This window comes from Notamacropus eugenii, chromosome 1, assembly GCF_028372415.1.
Source record: "Notamacropus eugenii isolate mMacEug1 chromosome 1, mMacEug1.pri_v2, whole genome shotgun sequence".
Taxonomy (NCBI): Eukaryota; Metazoa; Chordata; class Mammalia; order Diprotodontia; family Macropodidae; genus Notamacropus; species Notamacropus eugenii.
Genome location: NC_092872.1, coordinates 718,671,711 through 718,683,223, shown reverse-complemented (window position 1 = coordinate 718,683,223; position 11,513 = coordinate 718,671,711). Strand labels below are relative to the sequence as shown.

Sequence of the window (11,513 nt, the reverse complement as noted above, 5' to 3'; positions counted from 1 at the left end):
GATAAGACAGCAGTGGAGGCTAACCTTTCCCCTGGATGATGCTGGGACTGGCTGACTGCAGGACTTACCCCACACCTCTACCCAGAAGGAAAGGAAGAGAATTTCTACTGGCGTACTCCAGGGAGAGGTTTGATCATCATAGTTAGACTGCATTCACTTCCACTGTTCTAGTCTTAATATTCACATTGTTAGTCACTGTATGTATTGCTTTCTTAGTTCTACTTAATTACTTAATGTAAGTTCAGATAAACCTTTCCCTAATTCTCTGAAACCTTCATAATCCCCATTTACTGTGATGCAGTAATATTTCACTACATTTATGTGCCATGTTTGTTTAGCTCTAAGTAGGCAGTTCGCTGGTGCCATGGATAGATACAGGTTGCTTGGCCTTGGGCAGCTCACTTAATTTTTCCACACCTGAGTTCTCTCATCTGTAAAATGGGCATAATAATAGCACTTATGTTGTTGTGAGGATCCAATAAGTTAATAGATGTAAAGTGCCTATTAAACCTTCAGTTACCATGTAATGCTTTGCTGTTCAGTCTTTTCAGTTGTGTCCAACTCTTTATGACCTCATTTTAGGGTTTTCTTGGCAAAAATACTGACAGGGTTTGCCATATTCTTGTCTGTCTCATTTAAGAGATGAGGAAACTCAGGGTTAAGAGATTTTCCCAGGGTCACAGGCAAAATAGCTGTCTGAGACTGAACTCAGATTCTCTTGCTATTTCCTTCTCCAGCTCATTGTATAGATGAGAAAACAGAGGGAAATAGGGTTAAGTCACTTTTCCAGGGTCACATAGCTAGTAGTTTTCTGAGGCTGAACTTCAGCTAAGATCCTACTCACTCGAGACCACTTAGATGACCTAAACTGTTTTGTTGGCATGAAGCCCAATTACAGTTGAAAGTGGATTGTTGTTTAGTTGTTTCAGTCATGTCTGACTTCTGGGGACCCTGTTTGAGGTACTTTTAGCAAAGATCCATGAATGGTTTGTCATTTCCTTCTCCAGCTCATTTTTGTAGATGTGGAAACTGAGGCAAAGAGGGATAAGTGACTTGCTTGAGATCACATAGCTGGGTCATAACTGGGGCCAGATTTGAACCCAGGAAGATGAGTCTTAATGACTTCATGCCCCACATGCTATCAAATCTGCTACCTAAACAAGCTAAAAACAGACTTTTCAGGATATTATCTCCCTGCTCCTGCCCTAACCTCATTTGTTACAGTTCTTTTTCTTCCATGCTTTTCTTTTTTGGGGGGCTTTTTAAAATCCTTTTTAATTACATTAATACACATTTCTGGAATAAAACAACTGTTTCCATAGCATAGTATAATAGCAAAGGTGATTGTAAATGAAGTTGGTAATCTACTATGCACAATCTGCTATTGCTTTCAAATATATAGCAAAATTATCACATACATTTATAGATCTTTTTTCCTATCCTCCCTCTCATTTTGTTCTTTTCCCTAACATTTTCCTTAGAAGCCTTATGGAAGTTAGGGATGACTGTCCCCAATGATAATGGTTTGGTTCTCTGAGAAGATGAACAAGGGACTACCATAGATCCTTCTGTAACACATTTTGAATCCCCAATATCTAATAAGGCTTCAAACTTGGATTATTCAATCAGAAGAGGCATTGTGGCCCACTCTGAACTCAATCTACCATAATGCTTTAGAATGCTCTGGCAAAATAGGCATACTTTGCTTTCTGTGTGAGCTCATAACACCCCATTCCTGTGTCAACACTACAAGGCCAGATGAAGTTGTGCAAAAGGATTCTTCTGTTTATGACTACCAAGGATATGGCCTCTTGATAATATGCTACCTTGAACAATGCGACTTTCTTATGTTAAGTATTTTATGGACATATACTGTTAAATCATGTTAATGGTAAAGGAAACACTGATATCCTGGGATTATTATGTCAATCAACACTTTGTCAATTGTGTTATTTTATTTGCAACCTATTCACTTAAGAAATTCCTTTCTCACATCATGCTTAACTATGTAAAGATCATAATTTTGACTGACCTAGAAAGTCTGAACCAGGGCGGGAGGGAGTGATGAGAGGGAATTGCTTTGAAAGTATAAGGTCTGCCTTGTCTGTCCATCTTGGGGTTCATTGCCTTATGATGAGCTCTCATGTATCTTGATATTTATATTTCACAGGCTTTGAGAGGTGTAAACACTCATATTCAGAATAATTTTGTTTGTCTTTCTACAAATGAACTTAGTAATTGCTCACACCACCAAGGTGTGACAAGGATCGGTGATCTAGACTTACCTACCTATTAAATTCCAGAATGGTTCATCATTATATTGCAAACAGTAATAATTTACAGCATCCTCAGCCTCCACAGCACTGATGGTGAAGGTGAAATCTGCCCCAGAGCCACTGCCACTGAACCTGGCAGGGAATGCAGAAAATAGTTTAGAAGCTTCATAGACCAGGAAATTGGGCAACTGTCCTGGTTTCTCTTGGTAGCAGCTTGTTGTCTTGTTAATCGTGAAAGTGGCTATGCAGCTGATGGTGACTGTCTCCTGGAGTCACAGACAGAGTGGACACCTGGAATTCTTAGTGGGAAAAGGAAAAGAAAGGGATTTCCGTGAAGAACGCTGTGTACATACAGTGAATCCAGGCTTAGTTCCCTCACTCCTAAGCTGTGTCAGAGATATCCCTAGGAAAACTCCTTCTGTCTCCAAAGGGGTTCCAACCTGTGGCTCATTGTGAGTCTTACCAGAGCAGTAAGAATCAGAGGAGTAAGGAAGGAGAGAGCATTGTGAGCCTTTCACAGCTGGAGGCAGAAAGCTCTGAGCTGAGTGAGAAAGGTGGGACATATTTGTACGTGAGGGTTGTTTTGCAAAAGGTTCCTTGTAGATCACCATGCAAAACTGTACTGGTCCAACCTCAACTCAAGGACCCTAGGAGTAATGGTGTGCATATGAAGGGAGTGGTCCAGTTGTCTTTCCTTGAATGTGTGACCTCATGTGGCCTCTTTTTTAATTGCTCTATTAAATGAACATGCCTTAGGCTGGACATGATGATAGCTTTGCCAAGTGGCCAATGGAGGTAATAAACATGGAGGGTAGGAATGGTTTGGAGGAGAGTGGTGTGATGTTGGGTGAGTCCTCCCTACCTTCCTGGAGCGATCAGATGACCCTGAGTCTAGAGACCCAGAATTGACAAGTGTTTGAGTAAAGCATAGAAGAAAGAATAAAAAGAAAGGAAGGAAGGAAGAAAGATAAAGAAAAGAAAGAGAGAACCATAGGTCAATGTGTGACTCTCCAGTGGGGGAAAATGAAGAAGGAAGGAAGAAAGGATGGAAGGAGTGAAAGAAGGAACATTGCTCAGCTGCAACTGAACAGCTAGGTTGGCAGTGGAGTATCTACAACTATTCACAAATTGATGTTTGTCTTTCATTTTTTAAAAATTATTTGTTTTTAGTTTTCAACATTCACTTTGATTTCATTTTGAGTTCTAAATGCTTGGATCAGTTTACAGCTCCACTAACAATGCCTTAGTGTTCCAATTTCCACACATCTCCAACATTTATCATTTTCCTGTTTTGTCATTTTAGCAATCTGATAGGTGTGATGTGGTATCTCAGAGTTGTTTTAATTTCCATTTCTCTAATCAGTAGTGATTTAGAGCATTTTTACATATGACTATGGATAACTTCCTCATCTGAAAACTGCCTGTTTGTATCCTTTGGTCTTTTTTTCACTTGAGAAATAACTTGTATTTTTTATAGATTAAGCTCAGTTCTCTATATGTTTGATAAATGATACCTTTTTCAGTTTCACAGGATATGAAAATTGTTTTCCAGCTTTCTGCTTCCCTTCTAATCTTGGTAGCATTGGGTTTCTTTGTGCAATCTCTTTTTAATTTAATGGAATCAAAATTATCCATTCTGCTTTCATAGTGTACTCTATATCTTATTTGTTCATAAATTCTTCACTTTTCCATAGATTTGACTACTGCTTTCTGTCCTAATTTGCCTCTAGTTTCATCCATTATGACTGAATCCTGTACTCATTTTGACCTTATCTTGGTATATGGTACAGGATTTTGGTCTATGCCAATTTCTGTACACAGTTCTCCATTTTTTTCAACAGTTTTTATCAGATCGTGAGTTCTTTCATTTAAAATCAATTTATTTGCTTTTAGTTTTCTACAATCACTGCCACGAGTCTTAGATTTTCTCCTTCTCCCTCCATCCTCCCTCCCTGAGATGGCATGCAATCTTATATGGTTTCTACACATACATTCTCATTAACCACTTTTTAATATTACTCATGTTTCATAGAAGAATGAAAATGAATGGGAGCCTCTGGCCCCAGTGCCAAGGCATAGATCAGGATGACTAGAGATGGTCCATGAAATCTGAGAAACAGAAATGAAAAAAGGAGATCAGGGAAAGATCTCTCTGCCACTGCATCTGTAGCCATCGAACCCGTTATCTTAACCTATGTCTTGCCGCTGGACTCTGATGACTCCACAGGAGATAGTGAGGCTGATGATTTCATAGAGCTCTGCCTCACCCAAACCCAGCTCACTTTGAAATCAAGACAGTCCCTTCCTGATGTCATTGGTCCTCTTCCAGATTGAAGGATGAACAATAAACAACAATAACCAGCCTGTACCTTGAAATCTTTCCTTTTAAACACAATCAGCTTGAGCCAGGCTGGCCCCTGACTTTCTTACTCCTCCTGTTAGGATCCATGCCCTGAGGGATAATACAGCCAGAATGAAGTAGTTTTTGTTGCTTAGATACCCCAAGGGCATCTGGCATCTCATAACTGGGCCATCTTATTTCTTTTCCCTTCCCTCCTAAAAGTAAAAAACTTTTTCATAGATCTCCTGTCTGCAAAATCCATTGTACTCTGTACTCATGGGACAACCCCAAGGTGAGAGGTTTGCTCCCTTGGTGTCTCCGTTAAAGACACTTTATTTCTCATCCTGTGCCTTTGATTCCTTTTAGGACTTGACATTCCCTTGTTAAGGATCTCTTTTCAATCAGCAAATCATGTACTCCACAAGCAATTTATGAAGTGATTCCTCTGTGTTAGACATTATGGATACCTTGCATCTGAGTGATCAACCCATTCCATCTGCAAAATAAACAGGTAATTTTGTGGGAGAAGGTGGTGCCACATTTTCATGTAGAAGATAGCACTTGACCCAAGATTTAAGCTAATCTGGGGATTCTAAAGGGTAGAGGGGGAATACTGCATGGGGGTTATCCAGTACAAAGGCATGGATATGGCAGATGGGAATGTGTGTGCATAAGAGCAAGGTCAGGAATTGTCATCCATCCTACTTAGAACTTCTTGAAGTCTATGGGATGCCTCATGAGTTCACTGAGCTTCAATTTTTTGTATTGCATGTGAAACCTGCTTTCCTACAAAGGCTGAAAAGGTGTCCTGGACAATGGGAGAGGATGATTTAAGCTGTTCTGGACCAAGATACCAACAGTCCTCTGTGGTGGTCTCTGAGTGACCCCAAATCCTCCTGCTTTGTCAGCAACAACAAGACCTAGTTAAACTTGCACAGATGTCCTGAGACTGGGCCAGTTCCTTGCTTTATAATCCCCCTCACTTAACCCTTTCTTAGTCAATTCCAACTGTAACTCTACTTTCATGCCACTAGATTGAGAGAAGTAAACCTCCATACAACCCAAATCTGTTTGTCTTTCTTACTGTGAGCTCTGGAGGGACATTTTTCGTGCTGAGACTCAGATAGTACAGGTGACTGCAGACAGCTCTGCACTTTGGTCCCAGGAGCTATTCTTCTGAAGTTGTGGCCTTGATGGGGATGAGTCCCTTCTCTATTCTCTTCTAGTGTCTCAGACTCACACAGATTTGGGAGAAGTCCACATTTCTCTCCAAGCTGACTCTGGGCCAGGGACCATACTGTGTCAGAAAGATCTCCTCTGAAGGTGAGGATATGTTCCGTAACCTGGCCTGTCTGTGTGCTTCTGGTCTGTCTGTGGGCTTCTGGTCTGTGTACGCCTCTGGTTTCTGCACACCCCTGGTCAATCAGGTAAAATTAGATTTGTGCACTTTGTTGTTTATATTCCTCATTTTGTCTGTGTCCCTGTGATTGTAAAATGTTTATATCATGTTTGTGCTTTTAACTAGATCATGTAATCTTGAAATATTTAAAGTATAGTCAACCAGAAAAGCTTCCAAAATTTGTAGCCAGAGAAAAATTAGTGAACCGGTAAAATTAATGAACTTTTTTGTTCTTTTGGAGGTTATAGGAAAAGAAGTTGCCTCAGTAATTAGAACCAACTCTCCCCTTAAGCTTTCTGTGGGCGATTAGCTTGTGAGAAATGAGGAAAATCCTGTAAGATATTTCACAACATTGGCCCCGCTGAAACTATGGACATCAAGTTAGATGAACCAAATTGTAGAACTGCTAAAAACATTTTAGAAGATTCTGGAGGCTTGGAGATTAATCATTAATGAGTTTGGAAGTTAATATTTTTAATATTAATATTTAATTTCACTACTGTGATTTTGGAAAATGAAGTACACCCTTCTGCCTTCCTGACTTCCTTCCACAGAGTAAGGAGTGCTGATATAACTTTGCTTCTCCCTCTTTCTGTGTAAAAGGTCTTTGTGCAACTGGAAATCAATCATTTTTCTGAGTTCCTTATCAGGTAAAAGATTATTATACTTGTATAATAATATCTAAGACATGAAAGATTTCCATCCTTTTAGCAGGCAGTGGGTTATAATGAATGGTGTCCTTTCACTGCAATTCTCACCCTGTGATCTGTGCTGCATATTTCTTCCTTGAAGCCCTTGATAACTATCCCTGGGTATCTATCACCTGCTTTTGTCCCCTAAAGAGAAGAAACTAGCATTCAATTCTGGGTTATTTGTGTTTTTTTTCAGTGCTTTTCGTTTCATTTCCTCATGAAGAGGGCTTTCTGTTTCCAGGTCAGCCCTGATTTCCTACTCAAAAAAGATAGCAGCCTCAGGGCTGTGGGCAGGAGAGGTCCCAAGAACCAGTTGGGAGAGTGTGTCAAAAACAGGCAGAGTAGAATCACTATTTGTCCTAAGCTTCTCTAGCTCCTTCCTAGAACCAGGGCATTAATGTCATCAAATCATCCTTCTGATATCATTCCCCTCTTGACTGAAAGAAAGAGCTATTCTTTCCTTGAACCCATTCTCCATATTTCCTTTTTCTCACTCTTCACCCCCTTCCTCACCCATCTCCACAGTTTTGAGCTCCCCCTCCACATTTCAAATCTCTCTTCCGTTGTGCTTGTACATACAGACAAAGCTGACCAGTGTTTAAGACGACAGCATCTTTGCCTGAACCTATGTTCATTTCATCTAGTTTCTACTCTGCTGGATTCCTTTGTTACTAATCTTGTACAGAGTTTACTTCTGCCTCTGTTTCTTTGTATGCTCTATACTCCATTATACTGTGAGCTCCTTGAGGGCAGGGACTCTCTTTGGCCTCTTTGTGTATTCCCAGCTCTTTCAGAGTGCCTGTCACATTGAAGGTGCTTAATACATATTTATTGACTGATTTATAAATATATCATCCCCATCTGCCCTCTATTTTTCCAGTCCCTTTCCTCTCTTCTAATGCTACAATCTGTTTTCCTTTCCAATTGTTCACTGACTCAGTGGGAATTCTTTAGTTCATCACCCATTTGTGTGATTATAGCAACAGCCAAGTACAATGGCCATTTAACAATTTACAAAGTCTTTCCCCTGCTTTGAGGATGTTCATGGCCATATTATTATTATTCCCATTTGGGGCAGCTGGTGGTATAGTGGTTAGAGAGGCAGGCCTGGAATCAGAAAGACCTCTGCTTAAATCTGGTCTGAAACATTAGCTCTTGTCACCTTGGGAAAGTCATTTAATCTCTGTTTGTCTCTCTTCTCTCATGTATAAAATGGGAATAATTGCAGAGTTGTTGTGGGGATCAAATGAGGTAGAGATGTATAGTGTTTGGCACGTTGCCTGGTGGAGAGTAGCTGCCACACAAATGCTTCTTCCCCATTTTATAGATGAGGAGCGTGAGGGTTTGATTTACTCATGGTCACCTGACTCAAAATGACATAATTGGGCTTCAAACATTGTCTTTTAATGCCTTAAATCCCCTGCTTGATTATGAGACCATTCTGCCTCTCTTTCTTCTCCCTAGGAAGGCAGTGTTGCCTGGTGGCTAGAGTAATGCTTTTGGAGTCAGGAAGGTCTAAATTCGAATCCTGCTTATGATGTAATAGTTTCAATTGAAGTTTTGGTTTTGTTTCACCTTTATGTCTGACTGTCCTTTCCCCTTCCCAGAAAACCCTTTCTTGTAATAAAGAATTTTTTAAAAAAGAAAGGAAAAAATGGTAAAGTAACCACTGTATCAGTGGGTTCTGACAGTATATGCAATATTCCACAGCCGTCACCCAAACCTCTACAAAGAAGAAAAAGATGTCTGTTTTGCATATTTTACTTCAGGGGGAAGCATGGTCATAAAAGTTATACTGTATTTATTGTTTCATTCTGTGTGTGTGATATTTTATTATATTATTTACATATTTAGTTTTAGAAAAAAACAGAAAATAGTATGTTTCAATCTTTATTCAGATTCTATAGTTCTTTTTGTGGATGTGGATAGCATTTTCCATCATGAATGTTTTGCAATTTTCTTAGATCGTTGCATTCCTGAGAAAAGGTAAGTCAGTCATAGCTGATCATCACACAGTGTTGCTGGTGTCGTGTACAATGGTTTTCAGGTTCTGCTCATTTCCCTCAGCATAAGGTGATGTAAGTCTTTTCAGGATTTTCTGAAATCACCATGGCCATCATTACCTGTAGCACAGTAGTATTCTATTACATTCATGTGCCATATTTCTTTGACTCTAATTAGGCAGCTATCTGATACAATGGATTAGGTTGCAAGCTGTGTGGCCGTGGAGAAGTCACTTAACTTTTCCACACCTGAGTTTTCTCATCTGTAAAGTGGTAATAATAATGACACCTACGCTCTGTGAGGATCCAATATAGGGCTTATTAAATGTTAGAGTAATATATATGTACAGCTTTATTGTTCAGTCTTTTCAGTTCCATTCAATTCTTCATGATCCCATTTGGGGTTTTCTTGGCAAAGATCCTGGAGTGACTTGCCATTTCCTTCTCCAGCTCATTGTTAGAGATGTGAAAACTGAGGCAATGAGGGTTAAGTGACTTGCAAAGGGTCACATACCAAGTAAATGTATGAAGCCAGATTTGAGCTCAGGAAGACGAGTCCTCCTGACTTCATCACCCACATACTATCAGATCTGCCACCGAAACAGAGCTTAAAAGAAGACTTTTCTGGATAAATTCTCCCTGTTGCTCCCTCAACTTCATTTCATATAAATCTTTTTTATTCTTGCTTCTCTTTTCTTTGCTTATTTAGTATTTTATTCCCCTCCCAGTTATATGTAAAAGCAATTTTCAACACTCTTTTAAAAAGCTTTGAATTCCAAATTCTCTCCCTTCCCCCCCTCCCTTTGAGAAAGCAAGCAATTCAATATGGGTTCTACATGGGGAGTCAGGTAAAACATATCCACAATCGTCATATTCTGAAGGAAAACATGGATGATAAAACTCAAGAAAAATTGAATACAACAAAAGTATGCTTCAATCTATGTTCAGACACCATCAGTTCTTTCCCTTGGGATGGAGAGCATTGTCATTGTAAGTCCTGAAGAGTTTTCTTGGATCCTGATTTTGCTGAGAATACCTAAGTCCTTCACAGCTGATCATGTTACAATATGGCTGTTAATTTGCACACATTACATTTGGCTTTCTATCAGCCCCTGTAAGGATTTCCTGGTTTTTCTGAGACCATCCAGTTCATTTTTTCTTATGATACAAAAGTATTTCATTATAAGATCTTAATGCATCCTGGGCCATCTCCAGTCCTCCTGAGGAATATCAGGTCACTGGACTCTGATGGCTCAGGAGAAGAAAGTCAGGATGATGACCTTGTACAGTCCTCACTCACCCAAATCAAAGGCAACTGCAAGTCATGGCATCATCCTCATATCATGATCCTCTTCGCAAATGAAGGACAAATACAACAACAACAATTCCATTGTAATTGCACTCCTCAACTTGTTCAGCCATTCCTCAATTGAAGGGCATTCCTTCAATTTCCAATTCCTTCCCCCAGGTAAGTGATGCTATAAATATTTTTGTACATATAAAGTCCTTTTCCTTTTTGTTTTTTATTTCTTTTGGGATACAGACCTAGTGGTGGTATTGCTGGGTCAAAGGGTATGCATGGTTTTATAGGCCTTTGGGCATAGTTCCAAATTACTCAACGGAATGGTTGAATCAAATCACAATTCCACCAACAATGTATTGATGTCTCCTTTTCCCAACATTCCCTCCAACATTTGTTATTCTTCTGTCTTATTAGTAAATCTAGTATGAAGTAGTACCTCAGAATTGTTTTAATTTGTTATTCTCCCAGTAATACTGAGTATTTTTTTCATATTATTTCATCAGAGAAATGATCATATCTTTTGATCATTAATCCATTGGGGAATGCCTTTTATTTTTATAAATTTGAATCAGTTCTCTGTAGGTTTGAGCAATGATGCCTTTATCAGAGAAACCTGCTTAAATTTTTTTTCATACATATGATGGCTAACTGTATTTCTCTCCATCCTCTTCCCCCCATTAATTCATTTCTCTTCCACCTTTCACACTGTCCTCTCTCAAATATGTTTTCCTTCTAACTATCCCCTTGCATTATGTGCCCTCCCTTCCATTTGTCTCCCCCTCCCCTGCCTCTTCTTTTATCCTATTTGCCTCTTACTTTCCTATGGGGTAAGAGAGATTTTTATACCCAATACAGTGTGTATGTTAGTCCATCTTTTAGTCAGTTCTGATGAGAGCAAGTTTCATTTATTTTTCTTCACCTCCGTCCTGTTCCTCTCCACTTTCAATAATTTTTTTGCCTTTTGGTGAAACAGTTAAGCCCCTTTTGCCTTTCCCTTTCCCTTTCTCATAGCACATTACTCTCTCAACCCTTAATTGTTTTTAAATATCATCCCTTTATATTCATCTAACACCTGTGCCTTTTGTCTGTATATACTCCTAGCTACCTTAATAAAGAGAAAGTTCTGATGAGTTACAAAGATCTTCCCATGTAGGAATATAGACAACTGAAGCATATTAATTCCTTTATGATTTTCCTTCCCTGTTTACCTCTTTATGTTTCTTTTGAGTCTTTTCTTTGAAAGTCAAATTTTCTGTTCAGTTCTGGTATTTTCATCAAGAATATTTGAAAGTCCTTTGTCTCATTGAATATTCCTTTTCCCCCCTGAATGACTCTTCTCAGTGTTGCTGTGTAGGTGATTCTTGGCTGTAATCCAAGCTCTTTTGCACTCTTAAATATCCTCTTCCATGCCCTCTACTACTTTAATGTAGAAGCTGCTAAATCTGGTTTTATCCTGACTGTGGCACATCAATGCTTGAATTATTTCTCTCTGGTTGTTC

General features: G+C 39.3%; 1 long non-coding RNA gene across 2 annotated transcripts in view; it reads left to right on the top strand.

Moving 5' to 3' along the window:
• Positions 1 to 4,371: 4,371 nt before the first annotated feature.
• Positions 4,372 to 11,513, top strand: part of LOC140521593 (uncharacterized) — a 250,177-nt gene continuing 243,035 nt past the window's right edge. The window contains exons 1-2 of one of the 2 annotated variants that reach the window (XR_011972999.1): positions 4,372 to 5,128; positions 5,844 to 5,940. This is a non-coding gene — a long non-coding RNA (uncharacterized lncRNA). Of the gene's footprint in view, positions 5,129 to 5,843; positions 6,045 to 11,513 lie in introns of both variants that reach the window. The other variant, XR_011972998.1, reaches the window with a different exon arrangement.